This window comes from Schistocerca nitens, chromosome 5 (assembly GCF_023898315.1).
Source record: "Schistocerca nitens isolate TAMUIC-IGC-003100 chromosome 5, iqSchNite1.1, whole genome shotgun sequence".
NCBI lineage: Eukaryota > Metazoa > Arthropoda > Insecta > Orthoptera > Acrididae > Schistocerca > Schistocerca nitens.
This window is the reverse complement of record NC_064618.1, coordinates 853,548,251-853,567,666: the sequence shown is the minus strand read 5'-3', so window position 1 is coordinate 853,567,666 and position 19,416 is coordinate 853,548,251. Positions and strand designations below refer to the sequence as shown.

The window sequence follows — 19,416 nt, the reverse complement described above, 5'->3', positions numbered from 1 at the left end:
TCTCTCTCTCTGGGGGAGAAAAAAAGAGATTGTGTGGCATTGCCGGCCGGGACGCCCCATCCGGGGAAGTTCGGCCGCCGAGTGCAAGTCTTATTTCAGTCGGCGCCACATTGAGCGACTTGCATGCTGGTGATGAGGACGAAATGATGATGAGGACAACACAGCACCCAGTCCATGAATGGAGAAAATCTCCAACCCAGCCGAGAATCAAATCTGAGCCCACTGCATGGGAGGCAAGCACGTTAACACTCAGCTAAGCAGGTGGACATTCTTTCACTTACAGCTCTTTAGTTAATGAATATATTCTTTCCATTATGATTATCCGATCAGCATCTCATCTTCCAGCACCCATCTATTAATATGAATATATATGTATTGTTACCTTCAAAACATCCTTGAGAACTTCATATTAGACCACTGCAATGCCAAATTTGTATCCCTCTGCAGATGAGCAGCCACATTTTGAAGATCCTGCAGCTACTGCTGGACCACCATGGTCCACAGGGAATAAAAAATAATAATAATAAAAAAAATCCCAAAGTGCCTCTGATATCATTAAATACAAAATATTGTTCTGATCAGCCAGGACATTATGACCATTGACCTAATATTGATATAAACCCATCCAGGCCATAGCAGTGTCACCTGGAAAGGAATGACTGCTAGTCAGGCACACGAACAGTGCACGTAGTATCAGCGAATGGGATGCTTGTGCGTAGAAGGGAGAAGCAGCGCGATCTATCCGAGTCTGGCCAAGTCAAGCAACAAAAACTTTAGGTTGGAGTGTCAACAATGTAGTAAAAGACAGATTCCTACTTACCATAAAGAAGACACATTTAGTTGCAGACTTGCACAATTAAAAGACACTTACATAAGCTTTTGACCACCCTTCATCAGTAAAAGAGAGAGGCACACACACCATTCCCACACACAAGCAAGAACACCTTATGCACACTTTAATGCTGGGCACAGTACAGGTGTGTCAGAGTGCACAGTGCACCGAACACTCCTAACTGTGGGCCTCTGCAACCAACAACCCATGCATGTGGCATGTGCCAATGTTAACACCACGACGTCGGCAACCATGACGGAAATGGGCACATGATCACGGGCATTGGACATTGGCGCAGTGGCAGAACATTGCATGGTCTCATGAATCCCCATACCTTCTCCATCATGTCTACAGAAGGGTGCAAATGGGAGGGCACAAATCCATTGTCTTCCAGGGGAAAAGCTCATTGACACCTTTACTGTGGGATGGAGACAAGCTGGCAGCAGCTCCTTTATGCTCTGGGGAATATTCACATGAGCATCCAAGGGTCCAGTGGAGCTTGTGCAAGGCACCGTGATGGTCAAGGAGTATCGTTCACTGGTTGCAAATCATACACACCCCGTCATGATGATCATGATTCCCAACAGCAGTGGTATTTTTCAACAAGATAATGTGCCATGTCACAAGTCAAAGAGTGTGATGGAGTGGTTCGAAGAACACAGTGGTGAGTTTCAACTGATGTGCTGGCCCCCCCAACTCACCAGATCTGGATCTGATCGAACACAACTGGGATATGACTGAATGTGGCATCACAGCTCATCGCCTCCCTCCCCAGGATTTATGGGAATTTTATGAGTGCAGATGTGGCGCCAGCTCCCTCCAGTGACCTACCAAGACCTCACTGCTTCCATGCCATGATGCATTGCTGCTGTTATCGTGGCCATATTGGCCATTAGGTAGGTAGTCATAATATTCTAGCTGATCAGTGTATGAACCTGTAGTAAAAACTCTCACTTTCTGAAGTATACTACATCCTCGCAGAGTTTTCTTTACAATACTACTCATAATCTTATAGCAATAATGCTTCTTTATCTGCTCAAAATATTAATCCTTTACCTGTATATTCAGATAATGTGTGACATAATCGAAGTTGAAGTAATTAGTAAGATATGGCTCGCATATGGTAGATCTCTTATCGTTAAAGCTATGTAATGAGGGTCCAACCTCAATTTGTATGGCGGTAACATAAGATGATAGTAATAGCAGCAGTTAGTAAATCGTCAGTAGTAACTTCTTAGTAATAAAAGAGCATAGTAATTTGCGAGTATCTAAAGCGGTTAGAAAGTTATTAATAATGGACAAAGAGAAATGGTCAGTAACAACTGAAGACACTAATGATAATATTTCGATAATGTCAGACGCTATTACATTCTCAGTAATGGAGTGGTTTGAGGAACACAGTGGCGAGTTCCAATTGATGAAATGGAAGATAGAATATCCTCGATAGTAACAGGTGATGGTAAATTTCACGAGGAACAAATGGTAACAATTGAAGACGTTTCTCAAAGAAAGTTGTATATCACATTTTTGGCAAAGTTGAGTTTTCACTGGAATAAAGTGATACATCACATGGGACATGCTACCATAGCAACAGATATCTTTTTTTCCGTTTTCAAGTTGTGCTGTTTGTAGTCGGAAAGTTGACTATTATGGAAGAACACTGTATATCAGTGAGAATGACAGACATGGCTGAGGATTCCACAATGGACTGTAAATCTTATAATAGTCCCATATTGTTTCTAACTGTCTTCCTGTTCTTACTTATAACTTTGTTCTAAATTATCTGATGTTTCCAATAATTCTGTTTGTAACATTTTTCTTCATTTGCTGTAGTATCTTTCACTGAACTAATAATAACAAATTCCTGAATACTATCACGCAATGTTTCATCTACTACATTTAAATGGTCATCACAGTCTGGTATCATTTTATCATCTGCAAGAGTTACATCTTCCCTTTTCTTTAGAAACTTATTTGATCAGACTTATTAATAAACCTTAATGAAACAGATTCACTATTATGTGGCTCATAGACATTTGCTGATGGGGACTGAGCCACACACAAGAAATGTTGGAGTTTCTCTCTTTATCATTAACTAGCGGAGTACTTCGCATTGCCCAGTTATGTACAATGGCGTCCAAAATTCAAGCAACAAACCACTATGTCCCTGTCCTGTCTCTAATTCACAATATAATCATACAAACTGTCAACAATGTCTGTTCAATCATGTCTTGCACAGAAGATGGCATTCTGGTCAACGACAACCATGCCAAAGGTGACATCAGGGCATCTACCAAATGGGATAGTGTTTGCCAGTTAGTCCCACACCCATAATCGTTGTATACACAGTCACAGACAATACAGCATGGCACAGAGAAGACACCTACCTGGCTCTCTCTGATGGAGGGTCATGGGAAGAATGGAAGCATGACAGATACAAACTGATGTGGCCCAATGACTTAAAGTGAATTGTTCTGTTGTTTTTCGGGTGTGGCAACAGTTTATAGAGATCGAAACCATTTTCCCAAGATCAGGACAGAGCATGTAACATCAGAAAGAGAGAACCATTATTTGGTTGTAAGGGCACGACGATACCACCTTAGTACTGCAGGCAACTGGCATCTGACCTCACAACATCCACTGAGCGTGTTGTAATGAGGTCAGAGTGGCCCTTATTGTCAGAGACCTGCTGCATGTGTACCTCTGGCACGTCTTCATGGAAGGGAATGTCTAGAGTCGAGTCGTCAACATGCCACCTGGACAGTCAAATAATGGGCTAATGTTTTTTTTTCCACAGATGAATCCTGATTTGATCTGGACAGTGATTCTCAATGGATTCACATCAGGAGGGAACATGGCACATGATTTCGGGAACCAAACATTGTGGAAACAGACTGATATTGAGGATGATCCCTAATGGTACAGATATGGATTATGTTGACCACCCAAACACCTCTTCATAAAATTGTATGGTTAAATCAGCAAGATTTAACTGCTGTCAGATATTGTGATGAGACCTTGGGACCGCATGTGCCGTTGTTGCAAGGTCCTGTGGGTCCAGACTTCGTACTGCTGCATGATAACCTCAAACTCATAGGGTGGTTGATGTTTTCTTGGAAATGGAAGATACTGCACACATGTTGTGGCTTGCTCACTCTCCCAATTCGAATCCCATAGAGCATGTCCGGAATGCATTAGGGATATGGGTTGCATCACGTCAGTGTCCACCAATCACTCTCCAAGACTTGTCAGCAGTGCTGCAGGAAGAATGGGCTTTATTGTCTCAGCATGAGACTGATGGCATCATTCACAGTGTGCCACCTCATTTGTCAGGCCTGTATTGCTGTCAGATGTGGTCACATCCCATACCTAGCACATTAATCAGTTGTCAGAATGTGTTTGTAAATCTATTAAGTTGGAAAGAACGAAGAACATTTTTGTCTACCGTTATGCATGTTGCAGTTGTTTACATTCTTTATTGTTTATATTGTTTCTTCTTTACTATCACCTGATTATACTGTTTTGTGGCAAAATAAACACAACCTTGCAAAATTTTGGTTTGTTGTTTACATTTGGACACCTTCTATTAGCCCATGTCCTCCTCCCCCTCTCTCTGCATATCTCTGCCTTCTCCTCTCTCTGTCCATTGTCCATCTCTTCTTCCACTCTATCTGTGTCCATCTCCTTCCTCCTCTCTGTCTGTCCGCATGCTCTCATCCCCCCCCCCCCTTTTCTATCCATCATGTCTTTATTACCCCATCTCAATAGGAGAATGGTGATTCTTACATCCATAGCATCTCTTTTCAGATAGTAAGTGATATGTGCACCAAGTTTAGGTGAAGTTGATCCAGGGGATAATGAGGAGCTTTTTACCCATAGCTTCATCCATATACCCACACATAATGGATTTCACACATAGTTCACCGATGTCTCTAGCAAATTTCACCCAGCAGTTTTATTTGTAAGCAGCTCAATTTTACGATATCATAGCTTCTGAACTAGAGTCTTGCAATGATATAATTTTGCAGGTCCATTCATTGTTACATGTTGATACTCTCTACTAAATGTGTTGCAAAAATAGTTTCTAGTACAGAAGTAATAAATTGAAAATGCCATGTATGAAGCAACAGTTTTCCACGCTTCCTAGTCTTCCTGATGTCACTAACTGTTAACCATGGCTACACTTGCATATCAGCAGTTTTATGATTATGCGCATTAGTGAGTAAGCAAGCTAGTAATCCATAGTAATATTATAGATGAGAAAGTAACTCTGTACGCTATCTTTTCACAACTAAGTTCCTAAACTGAATTCGATGAAGTTTGTCATGGAGAGGACCGAAACACCAACCTTTAACTTCAGTTTCTGAGAAGGCATTCCTGACTATTCCAAATCTATAAACACCTCGAGTCGCCGAATGTTGTGCAAGCGTTGTCTGTGTACACTCATGTAAATCACATTCAAAAATATTGATAATAATCAATAAGAAAATACAACTACCAAAGTTAGAAAAAAATGGAAAGGTTGTTTTAGAAACTGAAAAGATTGAAAACATTTTAGAAATTGAAAAGAAAAAAAAAAAAAGAAAAAAGAAAAGGTTGTTAGAGAAACAAAGAAACAACTAAATGCTGCACAACTACACAAATAAATAGGACTTTTGTAAAATTATAAGTAAAACAACTACACTTACTTAACTTATTAAGAATTACTTATTTTTTTAAAAAAAAAAAAATTCACATCAGAAAGAAAGGCACAATAAACTGTCAAAGAACTGTTTAATTTGTGACTATATTATCAAAACTAAATTAAATACCAAACTAAACAATGGAAAATCCAGGATGGAGTGTAACAATTTAATGAAAAGGATAGTTGCTACTCACCATAAAGCAGAGATGCTGAGTCACAGAAAGCCACAAAAGAAAGACTGTCAGAAAGTTAGCTTTTGGGCACCAAGGCCTTTGTCAAAAATAAACATACACACACGTGCACACATTCATGCAACACACACATGGCCTCAGTCTCTGGCAGCTGGAGCCAGAGTTAAATACAAAACTGAAAATTATAAAATATCTATTACCTTCTACAAAATGGATGCCAGTTTCCAGGATTCCACTTTGGTAATAAAATAAAATGTGACTTTCTATAGTTATTAAATAGTGTTAAAATGTACGGAGATACAAAATAAATAATTTTTAGCTCAGTGTAACACAAACTTTATAGTATTTGTATGTGCAAAAATGTCAGCTGCTCTCATGTGTCTGCCTGTTTGAGTAAATGTAGTTTGTTGTGCACTCACTCCCCTGCAAGTCCCCTCGCCCCCCTTCACAACCACTGCACCTGCTGCATCTTTGGCTGTTTCCTACTTCACAGCTGCTGACTACACAGCTAGATGATGGCTTTGCAATCACCTCCATAGGGTAGAAGGATGTGGCATCCATGGCTGGCACCTTATGACCCAACCAAACAACAATGGGTTGCCACCTTGTCATGGCACCTGCAACTCAACCACGGCTCATCCTGGCTGTGGCAGTCACTAACTACCTGGGGGCACCACAGCACTGCTGTTGTTGACACTAGCTTGCCCCCACAGACCACGTGATACAAGAGGGACTTTCCAGTATTCCTCAGCTGGACGGCTTCGTATGATGAGCAGCATTTGTTCAGAAGTTGTTCAGCTGCTATTCATAACCTAATGTTAAATGCATTCTCTGTGTCAGTACAAAAATCTATTGTTCTTAGTTACTTGGGCACATCTCTCTTCTTGTGGCATGCATTACCCACAGAACAGGATCCTAAGACCTCAAGGCATAATGGCTTGTGCAGCATCGAGAGTAGCTATACCATATACAATGTGCACATTATACAACTACAGAGTTCAAGCTATCTCCATACCAAACATCATAGAAATCAGTTCAGCAGTTAAGTCATGAAAACATAACAGGCAGAGTTACTTTCACATTTATAATATTAGTATGGTTATCACCTGAACTGTGTGTCATACAATTATGTAATTTTGCAGGTACATTCTGTGATATATGTGAATACTGTCTGCAGAATAGGGTGTTGTGAATAGAGTTAGTAGTAAAGAAGCTATAAATCAAACGTCATGGCTGATGTGGGAGTTTTACTGCATGAAAAGTGAAGGTGCAGTAAGCAATAAACTTTCTTCCTTTCATCATTTTGTGGGGGATGTCAGAGAGAAAAAATTTCTTAAAGGCTTCATATTATGTGTAAAGTTTGCTGCAAGTCACTGAGTGCTTTCATTCTCAAATACTGGATGAATATAGTTGGGTACTGGGTCATTATCAGCTACACTTCTTTTTCATGATCGCCACTTAGTGAGATAGGAGGTTCTTACTCCTACAGTGCTTCTTTCCAGACAGTAAGTGATATGTGTACCAATTTTGGTTCAAGTTGATTCAGTGATTTAAGAGGGGATGTGAAATGAACATGCACTTTTGTGATATGTAGGGATGCTAATTTTTTTGAATGTTCCTAATCTTGTGTGTTATGTTTCAAATCATGTTCTATCCTATTACATGTTTGATCATGTTTTGCTCTTTCTGTACCTGATGACTATCCTGGTTTGTTTTGTACAACCTTTTATTACATGATATTGTAGGAAAGTTTTTGTGGAATGTAAATACTTTAGGATTAATAGAGACCACTGACCAAACAAAAGAAGCAATGCGTTGTTAATAGGTGCACACAACGCAGTGGTCAATGGCCTTCACTTAATGACCGAGAGCAGCGGAATTTGCGTAGAGTTGTTAGTGCTAATAGACAAGCAACACTGCGTGAAATAACCTCAGAAATCAATGTGGGATGTACGACGAATGTATCCATTAGGACAGTGGGGGGAAATCAGGCTATGGCCAGTAGGCGACTGACCGATGCCTTTGCTAACAGCACGACATCGCCTGCAGTGCCTCTCTTGGGTCATGACCATATCGGTTGGACCCTATATCAGTTGGTAAGAGCTGACGGTAGGGTTTGAGTGTGGTGCAGACGCCTCGAAGCCACGGACCCAAGTAGTCAACAAGGTATTGTTCAAGCTGGTAATGGCTCCATAATGGTGTGGGCTGTGTTTACATGGAATGGACTGGGTCCTCTAGTCCAACTGAACTGATCATTGACTGGAAATGGTTATGTTTGGTTCACGACTGGTTTGAAGAACATTCTGGACGATTCAAGTGAATGATGTGGCCACCAAAATTGCCAGGCAGGAATCCCATCGAACATTTATGGGACATAATCAAGAGGTCAGTTTGTGCACAAAATCCTGCACCGGCAACACTTTCACAATTATGGACAGCTACAGAGGTGGCAGGAGACTTCCAAGAACTTGTTGAGTCCACACCATATTGAGTCGCTGCACTACGTTTGGGCGAAAAGAAGTTCAACTTGATAATAGGAGGTTTCCCATGACTTTTAGTCATCTCGGCAGAAAAAGCTGTGCAGTGTTTGCAGCAGAATTGCTATATGACATGTGATCATATCCCTGTGGCAAGAGATTGGGTGTGGGATTGGCTTAGGGATGGACTAAGATGTTGTGTAGGTTGGGAGGGCAACAGAACACTACTTTACGAGGTGTGGGAAGGATCTTAGGTAAAATGCCCCTCATTTCAGGCCAGAATAAGAGAATCAAAGCCCTGGGGAACGACATGATTCAGCTGTTCCAGCCCAGGGTAATACTGGGTGACAAGGGGGACAGCCCTATGTAGGCTAGCTAATTCTTTGGGATGGTGTGTGGATTGGGGATGTGTGAGGGTATGGCACAGGAAATCTGTTGGTGGACTAGGTTTGGGTGTATTGCCTGTATGTGAAGGCCTTTGTGAAGCCTTCAGCATGCTGGGGGAGGGAGTTCTCATCACTACAGACACATCATCCACGAGTGGCTACGCTGTATTAAAGAGGTTTTTTGGTGTGAAAGGTACTGTGGTTGACTGGTGGGTTTAATGTGGGCTGGATATTGGTATGATCTGGGAGGGGCAAGGTTTAATGGTAGGATTAGGTTAGGTTTGGTTGTAAGGATTGGTGCAAAAGAAATGTTTCCACTGTAGGGATGGGGAGAAGGAGAGTAGTTCTTTGACAAGTCCAACATGGTAGAATTTGGGGGTAGGGCTGAGGGTTTCGACAGGAGTGAAAGTTCTATGGAGAGATTAATGAAAGCTTTTTGGGACTAGTTGGGTTCTGGGCTTTGTGGGGTGTTGGGAGGAAGTACGGTCTTGGTGCTACGAGGTGTTGATGAGGGGTTCACTCTGAGAAGGATGGGTATTAATGGATAGTGGTGCCCTAAGGTGGGAATAGGATGTCGAAAATGTTGGACAATTTATGGAGGTGGTATCTGGAATGCTACTCCAAGTGCTGGACTGCAAGGGTTTCTATTTTGGAGATGTTGTATATGTAGTGAGAACTGCACAGGAACAGTATATTGCAGACATAATAGAGGTAGTTCTGAGATGTCTGTGCCATGAAGAGTTTTTTTGCAATACTGATGTCATGAGGGTTAGGGACTGGCAGAATCTGAAATGGTGAAGGTCGTTGTGAAAGGAGGGGTGGGATCAAAAGGGGACTTTTATGGTTAGGCCATTGAGGTGGGGAGGGGTGGGATTCCATGGTTTGGATAGCATTTAAGGAACAGGATTGGGAACTGGGTTTCAGTCAGAGAAAGGGATACTTGAAAGGTGCAGAAAGATACAACAGGGGTGCATTGGGGTAGGGATGATGTTAGGAAATGGGAAATGATGCAGGAAATGTGAGAGTGAAAACATGAGGTGGTTATAAGAAGAAATGGACAATATATCATGAGCTTGTTGACTGCAAAGGATGGAAGATACTGTGCTGGGAGCAATAGGATGGTTTTGTGGCATAACGATATTTAATCACATGTAAGTTACTGTCACACATGGGAAGGAAGAAGGAAAGATGTTATGTTCTGATGGGAGGAATCTGTGAGCAGATATGGCTGGATTTGGAGGTTAAATATATCGGCTGATAGCTGTAAGGTGATATAACTGTGGTCTGGTGGATGGGTGTTATGTAGAACAACATGCAACACAGTCATAATGGCCACAACTAACACTACATGGTGTAATGAACGTCACGTGTGGCACATTGGTTGGCGTGTGCCAAGTGTATGGGTAACAAAGGCGAGTAGGAAAGCACAGAAAAAGATGTGGATGGACAACAGAGGAGAGGCAGACAGAATGTAGATCATGGATAGCAACCAAGGAGGGATGACACAAGTTTTGGAAGGAAGAGTGCCGCTAAAAGCAGCAGTGTAAAGTTGTTGATTAATTGTTTCACCATTTGTCGTTTCTCTCTTCCCCCCCTCCCTTCCAGTGCATCAGTTTGTTCAAAATACTCTTTTAAAGTCGACACCTTTGCCTAACCCTTAATAAGGAGTTTATCCTTTACCCTTCATGGCAACCCACTAATAAACACTTCTACTAAATGATCTTCTCTAATAGGATCATTAGATATTTTATTTTATTTAAATGCCATTCAACGTAACACCTATATCCTTTTCCAGTAGGCTTGTAAGATTTTCAACTAATAAATTCCAAATGTAATTTATTTTGTACACCTTCACTCCAGTACTGGTATGTGGATTTAAAAACTATAAAAGTTGTAAAATCCTATAACTAGAACATACCCCATTGTGACACATCCTCTTACAGGTGGCTCACAACGAAACAGATTTTACTTCAGAATAAATTTGCTGAATGTGAATTACTTGGCTTCAGCTGTTTTCGGTATATATGTACCATAAATTGGTGACATATGAACATTTGTGCCACACTGGGACTCAAACCCTGATTTCCTGCTTATCGCAAGTGGTCATCTTAACCATTAGGCTATTTGTGCATGCTTTCCATACCGACCCAAACTTCTAATGTCATGCGGCATATACCATGTTTTTCTACATTCATCACTAAATGCTTGCAGCTTGCTCTGTATTCCTGCACCAGTGAGAATGAGACTATGAGGAATTGAGACATATGTTGCTATCATTTTATTTATTTTTTATTTGCACGTGAAGTTCCGTAAGACCAAATTGAGGAGCAAATCTCCTAGTTCATTGAATATGTCAGTACATGACATTACAACATAGAAGTAATAACAGATAAAAATAAATGTTTATGAATCGGAAAAAAGTCAGTCCATAAGTTTACTTAAATGCAATCAACACTACAACAAGAATCAGCTTAATTTTTCAAGGAGCTTCCCGACAGGGTAGGAGTGACCCATGAGGAAACTCTTCAGTTTAGATTTGAAAGCACGTTGATTACTGCTAAGATTTTTGAATTCAAGTAGTAGCTTATTGAAAATGAATGCAGCAGTATAATACACACCTTTCTGATTAAGAATTAAATAAGTCTGATCCAAATGCAGGTCTGATTTCTGCCAAGTATTAACTGAGTGAAAGCTGCTTATTCTTGGGAATAAACTAATATTGGTAACAAGAAATGACAATAAGGAATATACATATTGAGAGGCCAATGTCAAAATACCCAGACTCGTGAACAGAGGTTGACAAGAGGTTCATGAACTCACACCACTTATTGCCCGAACCGCCCATTTCCTTATCCTTTTAGAATGGGAAGAGTTACTCCAAAATATAATACCATATGACATAAGCAAATGAAAATAAGCAAAGTAGACTAATATTCGTGTCGAATGATCACCCACTTCAGACACCGTTCGAATAGTAAAAATGGCAGCATTAAGTCTTTGAACAAGATCCTGAATGTGGTCTTTCCACAACAGCTTACTATCTATCTGAACATCTAGAAATTTGAACTGTTCAGTTTCACTAATCATATGCTCATTCTGTGAAATTAAAACATCAGGTTTTGTTGAATTGTGAGTTAGAAACTGTAAAAACTGAGTCTTACTGTGAGTTAGCGTTAGTTTACTTTCTACAAGCCATGAACTTATGTCATGAACTGCACTATTTGAAACCAAGGTAATGCTGCACACAGCATCCTTTACTACCAAGCTAGTGTCATCAGCAAACAGAAATATTTTAGAGTTACCCGTAATACTAGAGGGCATGTCATTTATATAAATAAGGAACAGCAGTGGCCCCAACACTGATCCCCAGGGCACCGCTCAGACCCACATCACAGCCATTCTCATCATTCTGAATAATGACATTTTGCTGTCTGTTGCTAAAGTAAGACGTGAACCAATTGTGAGCTACTCCCCGTATTCTGTTGTAATGGTCCGACTTCTGGAGCAATATTTTGTGATCAACACAATCAAATGCCTTAATTAAATAAAAAAATATACCAAACATTTGAAACCTTTTGTTTAACCCATCCAGTACCTCACAGAGAAAAGAGAATATAGCATTTTCAGTTGTGCAACGACTTCTAAAGCCGAACTGTACATTTCATAGCAAATCATGTGATATAAAATGATCAATTATCCTTACATACAAAGTCTTTTCAATAACTGATGGCATAGAAATAGATCTAAATTATCTACACTATCCCTTTCTCCCTTTTTATAAAGTGGCTTTACTACTGAGTACTTTAATCGTTCAGGAAACTGACCATTCCTGAAGGAAAAATTACAAATATGGCTAAATACAGGGCTAACATGTGCAGCATAATACTTTAATATTCTGCTAGACATTCCATCAAAACCATGAGAGTCCTTAGTCTTCAGTGATTTAATTATTGACTCTCTCTCCATCTTGTCTGTATCACAGACTGTATTCAGCCATCAATCTCGGAAAGGCATATGCCAGGAGAGTTATAGGATTCCCTGTAGAAACTTAAATTTTATTTAATTCACCAGCAATGCTCAGAAAAAGATTGTTAAATACTGTACATATATCTGATTTATCAGTAACACCATATGGTTTTAATTTTATGCTGTGAATTAGCTACTCTATTTCCGTACCACATACTCTTTGCCTTCCTAATAACATTTTTAAGCACCTTACAATACTATTTGTAATGGGCTACTATAGCTTGATTGTGACTACTTCTAACATTTTGATATAATTCCTGCTTTGTTTTACAAGATATCCTTATCCCACCAGTCAGCCACCTGGGATGCCTATTACTGCCAGTACCCTGTTTAGAACATTCTGATGGAAAGCAACTCTCAAAGAGCATGAGAAATGTGTTAAGGAAAGCATTATATTTATCATCTATGTTATCGGCACTATAAACATACTTCCACTCGTGTTCCCTGACAAGGTTTAAAAAACTCTCCACTGCTATTGGATTAACTTTCCTACATAGTTTGTGATTAAATATGACATTTGTTTGAGTAATAAAGCCTTTTAGTGCTAAAATTTGTGCATTATGGTCTGAAAGGCCACTCACCCTTTTACTAACAGAATGCCCATCTAGTAATGAAGATCGAGTAAAAATATTGTCTATGGTGGTGCTACTGTTCTCCTTCACCCTAGTTAGATCATATGAATTTATGAGAGCTACCAACATCCTTTTTCTTGCACCATCATATACAAAATTTATATTGAAGTCACAACATATAACTAATTTCTGGTACTTCCTACAAGGTGAATCATGCACTCTCTCTAGTTTGAGCAGAAATGCTCTGAAGTCAAGAGTTAGGGGACCTATAAACAACAACAATTAGAAGTTTAGTTTCACTAAATTCAACTGCCCCTGCACAACATCAAATATCTGTTCAGTGCAGTGCCATGTTACGTCTATGGACTCAAATGAAATACTGTCTTTTACATACATAGACACTCCTCCACCACACAAGGAACTCCTTGAAAACCAGCCAGCTAATCTGTACCCTGGTAAAGGAAGCATCTGAATTGTCGAATTATTTAAGTGGTGCTCTGATATACCAATAATTTCAGAGTATCTCTGATACCTCTTAAATTTTTATGAAATATGCTAATTCCTTCTCTACTTGGAAACATTACATCCTCAAAAGGTGAGCCCTAAGATAGAGGGACTTCCTTTAAGCAAGTATACCTATCAGATGACTTCAGTCTAAAAAAGGTGCAGCTCTAACACCAACTACTACAGGAATTTTTCCATGAGTGATCCCATCACCACCCACTACACTGTCACCTGTAAGCTTTGCCAGCCTCCCCTCCCCTCCCCTTCCCATACCTATTGAGGTGCAGGCCATGCCTAGTGAACCCGATCTACTGATATACCCAAATGGCACCACTGAGATGTGACCCATGCCCTCCACCATCAGCGCCCTCCCCAGCCCCATGTTAGCGTGCCTAACAGCCCGCCCTAGTACGTAATATTTACTTTCATGTGTGGATGAATAGACATTGTTGATGATAGTGTCTGAAATTACTTCATCTATATGAAAAACAGCTGAAGCCAAGTAATTCACAGTCGCATAAAAGATTTCCAAATAGAACTTTAAGTACTTCTTATCAATCCTACTAAAGAATTCTCACACTCAGTAGTAGATGGTGACCGTAACATAAATATATTAAAACAGAGTAACTGTATAAAATATTAAACACACATGATATGTAGCTGCACCTAAATAGCCCAACAAGGAGCACTGAATCATCAGATTCAATAATACATCATGTAGTTACAAATGTACCTTTAAACAAACTGAAAGTACACATAATTAACAGAGTCATTTCAGATCACCATGGTCAGTTAATTGAGCTACAGAATAAGAAAACTGAAACTAGAAATGTAGTTGTACAGCATGAGCTGATAAATGCCAGTAATCTCAACTTACTGGAAATGTTGCTCAGATCAGAAGACTGGAAGGCTCTGTGTAGCAAAGACATGCAAGAAAACTGGAAAACTTGCATTTCAACCTTAAGTCACCATATAAACATACCTTGTCAAAAGATCTGCAGAAAGACAAACATAGACATAGTAAGAAATGGATCACCAGGGAAATCGTGAACGCGAGAGAAGATTTAAAAGATCTGTATGAAATACGTAGGAAATGTAACAGTCAAGAAGATTGTGAAGTGTACAGACACAAGAACAAGTAATAGAACAAGATGATAAGGGAAGTAAAATGTAGATATTATAAACATAAAATTGGAACTTCACAAAATATTTCTGATATGGCCTGGTCACACATACAACATACAAAAATGAATGAATTAAATAAGACAGAAAGTGGGAACATAGCACTTACAGTACAAGGGAATGAATTGACTGACGCATGTTAGGTGTTTTCCACTTTAAATCAGTACTATGTAAATATAGTGCAGAAGCTAATGAAACAAAATGAAACACTGAGTAAAAAGATCGTAGTTTCACCAGATATAAAAGAATTTCTATTCCCATTTCCAACAGATGAAATAGAAGTCACAAATATAGTAAAATCACTGAAAAACAAAGACATAAAGGGCACAGATGGAAGATCTGCAAAAATAATCAGACACTGCTTACAGTATCTACCTAAGCCTCTGACATTCCTGGTAAACTCAGCAAAGCCCAACATGTCTGAAAAAGTGCAAGGTAGTGCCAATTTATAAAGGCAGTGACAAGGGGAACACCGGAAACTACAGACATATAACAATTACATCTACCTCATCAAAAATAGTAGAAACAGCTATTAAAAAGAGAGCTGTAAAATTCATAGAAAAACAAAATACCCTGGATGAAGCACAGCAAGGATTTAGGAAAGGAAAATCTACAAAAACAGTAGTGGCAGATTTTGTAACACAAATAATCAGAATTCTGGAAGAACAGGGGACAGTCTGTGGCATATTTCTTGATCTCTCAAGACATGTATGCCAGGCTACTCTGTTAGGTAAGCTGCATAATATAGTATCAGGGGGAATGCAGGCACTCTAATAAAATCAGTTGTTGAAAACAGAGAACAAAGCGCAGGATTATGGTACATGGTAAAAAATATGCTGGAAACATTTTATTCTGAGTTTGAAGTGGAAGAAATATGGGGTAGCATAAGGCTCAATATCGGTCCACTGATGTTTATGTATGTGAATAACATGGCAACACCAGTAAAAGAAAATGTATCCACATATGCAGATGATACATCTCTCATTGTAAGCAGTAGCTCAATAAACGATTCAGCGAGAACTCATGGACATAGAAAGGGCAAATGAAGATTTAGGTGGAAATAATCTATTTATAAATGAAATGAAAACAACCTACATGAAAATATTTGCAAAGAGACGGCAAATTAAGAGACACTAAATATACGACTTGGAGATATACAGCTAAAAGAAGTTGACAGACCGATTTCCTGGGCTTTGACAACAGACAGATTATGACTTGGGAAAATAATATATAAATGATCTGCTCAAAAATAAGCAGCAATGAAGAGAATGTCCCACACAGTGGATGCAGATACACTGTTAAAGATATATTATGAATTAATGCATATACATATTTATTGTATTGTACAATAACATGGAGCAGGGCAGCAAATCCACATTTGAAGAGACTACTGGAGGAGGGCGGGGGGAGCAGGGGAGGGGTGGGGGAAGGAAGATGCAGAAAGGCTATCATAAAGAGAGCCCCTAAAACAAATTCAATCATACTAAATTTTGACGCACCCTCTCTGTCCATACCTGAAACTACCATGTATCTCAAAAGAATGGAATAATAGAGAGAATTATTGTGAAGGTGGTTCGAGATGAATGCTCTGCAAGGCACTTAAGTGTGATTTTCAGAGTATCCATGTAGATGTAGATTACACTGTACAACAGTGCTAAAGAGAGACCTACACAATTAAAGCCCATGTCAAAGATGACTATCATATCAATAGTATTTAACTTCAACTGTCTGACAAAGATCCTACTAAAGCACGGTGCTTATTATATAGCATACTTCCAAGCAGTTTAAAAAATATTAAAGCACTACCAGTTTTCAATACTAAACTAAGGGATTACTCAAAAACAGCATGTTAGAATACTGTTAAGGGATATTTTGAGACTAAGCCGAAAGAATTAAAAAGAATTTGCAGTATTAAAGCAATATCCTGAGAATCAGCAAAAAGCAAACATGAAAATCTTCTTGTTTCATCAATACACTAGCATTGCAGCATACAATGAAACTGGTTGCCTCTAGTAAATTAAATTAGTACAAAAGTTCTTGTTTTGCCTATGTTTTCATTATTCACATATATGTATAAGTCACTGCAAGAATTACTTGGCAGAAGGACTTTGCCAGCTGTCAGATTCATCCACCTACAACCCTGCCACCGTGACCCCAATCCAGAAATCCAGCAGGATCTTGAGTCTCTCCTCAAATACTTTGGCCCATCCCAAAGTCTCTCCTGAGAGTCCATCTCTCTCCTCACCTTCCAATGCTTCCTGAAGTCCATAAACCCAACCACCCAACACACCCCAATGTGACTGGTTACTGTGCTCCCACTGAGAGAATCTCTGCTCTCATAGACCTAGACCTTCACCACTGATGCCACCTCTCTTACACTGACATCCTAATGCTCATGGCCTTGCTACTATTGAACACTGCCTTTCCAAATACACGACAGAATCCAAACCTACAACCTCCTTCCTAGTTACCATGACCAACTATATCCTCACCCACAATTACTTCTCCTTTGAAGGCATCACTTACAAACAAACCCAGGGTACAGCAAGGAGCACCATCCTATGCCAACCTATTCATGGATCATCTAGAGAAATCGTTTCTAACCACCCTGAATCTCAAACCCCCCATCTGGTTCAAATTCACTGATGACATCTTTGTGTTCTGGATCAAGGGTGAGGACACCATATCCACATTGCTCCAGAACAGCAGCACCTTCTCTTCCATTCAAGTTACCTGGCCCACCTCAACCCAACAAGCCACCTTCATCCTGATGACCTCCACTTCAAAGATAGCTACATCAGTACCTTTGTCCAATCAAACCTACCAACCACCAGAAATACCTCAACTTCGACAGCTGCCACCCACTCCATACCAAGAAGTCCCTTCAATACAGCCTGATCACCTGTAGCAGTTGCGTCTGTAGTGACAAGCATCTCTCTCAAAATATACCGAGGGTCTCATTGAGACCTTCACAGACCATAATTACCCTCCCAACTTTGTACTGAAACAGGTCTCCCGTACCTTATCTCTCCAGTCATTACCCACATCCCAAAGTCGCACCATCCGGCAGCATTCACTTTGTGGCTCGTACCACCCAGAATTGGAGCAACTGAATGACATTCTCCGCCAGGGTTTTGACTGCCTCTCGTTCTGCCCCAAAAAGAGGAATGTCCTACCCACTATCCTTCCCACTCCTCCCACTGTCGTATTCTGCTGCCCACTGAACCTGTGCAATATCCTCATCCATCACTGTACAACTCCTGATCCCAACCCCTAGCCTCATGGCTGATATCCCTCTAATACACCTAGATGCAAGACAGTTACATAAATGCTCCCAACACCACCTACTCCAGTCCGGTCACAAGAGGTAGGGCTACCTGTGAAACCAGTCACGTGACCTACAAGCTAGGCTGCAACCACTGTGTTACCACTGTGTGACAACTAACAAGCTGTCTGTCTGCATGAATGGCCACGGGCAAACTGTGGCCAAGGAACAGCTGGACCATCCAGTTGCTGAACACACTGCTCAACAAAACATTCTTCATTTTAATGACAACTTTGCCATCTGGATCCTTCCTATCAGTGCCAACTTTACTGAACTGCGCAGGTGGGAACTCTCCCTGCAGTATATCCTACATTCCCATAACCGTCCTGGCCTCAACCTTCGTTAGTCGACACCCACCTATCCTTTGTTCTCTCCCCCCCCCCCCCCCCCCCCCCCACGGCCCAGGCCTCTGTCTAAAGCCCTGATTGCACCTAGCTACCCCACCCTCTCTCCACCTCATCCCTGCATGCTCCCACAAACAGCACTTTACAGTCCCCCACCCCTACCCTGCTATCCCTCCTCCCCACTCCAGCCTCCTCCTTACTCCCACCCCCCAGACTGCTTCTCTTATTATGTGCTGGTGGTCGTGTGTGTGTGTGTGTGTCTTTTTGACTGAAAGATTACTTGTCCGACAGTCTTTTTGTTGTGCCAATCTGCGATTCAGCATCTCTGCTGTATGGTGAGTAGCACTCCTATCCTTTTCATAATATTGCCCAGTGTAAAATACCAGTATTAGGAAAGGATAGTTGCTACCTACCGTATAGCAGAGATGATGGGCCGCAGAGAAGCACAACAAAAAGACTGTCCGAAAGTCAGCTTATGGCCAACAGGGCTTTCATCAGAAATGACCACCACACACACACACACACACACACACACACACACACACACACACACACACACACACAGAATTGCAACTCCTGTGTGTGTTGTCCATTTCCAACTAAAGCATTGTTGGCCAAAAGTTCACTTTCTGACAGTCTTTTCATTGTGCCTATCTGTGACTCAGCATCTACGCTATATGGTGGGTAGCAACTATCCTTTTCTAATATTGTCACATTCCATCATGGATTTTCTAGTGTAACATAATAATATTGTAATTGTAATTTACTCTGTACCTGTAATTGTAAATATATATCAATGTATCCAATATCACTCTCAACAGCGATCTAAAGACGGATGAATAAATAAATAAATCTCATATTAGCTTCTAATTTTTCTAATAATGATTCCATTT

At 40.4% G+C, this 19,416-nt stretch overlaps 2 protein-coding genes across 2 annotated transcripts in view; one reads left to right on the top strand and one right to left on the bottom strand.

Annotated features, from left to right (window-relative positions):
• Window positions 1-19,416, bottom strand: part of LOC126260760 (dynein regulatory complex subunit 7-like) — a 200,874-nt gene that overhangs the window by 111,912 nt on the left and 69,546 nt on the right. The window lies entirely within an intron of this gene.
• Window positions 1-19,416, top strand: part of LOC126259242 (protein distal antenna-like) — a 160,424-nt gene that overhangs the window by 114,886 nt on the left and 26,122 nt on the right. The window lies entirely within an intron of this gene.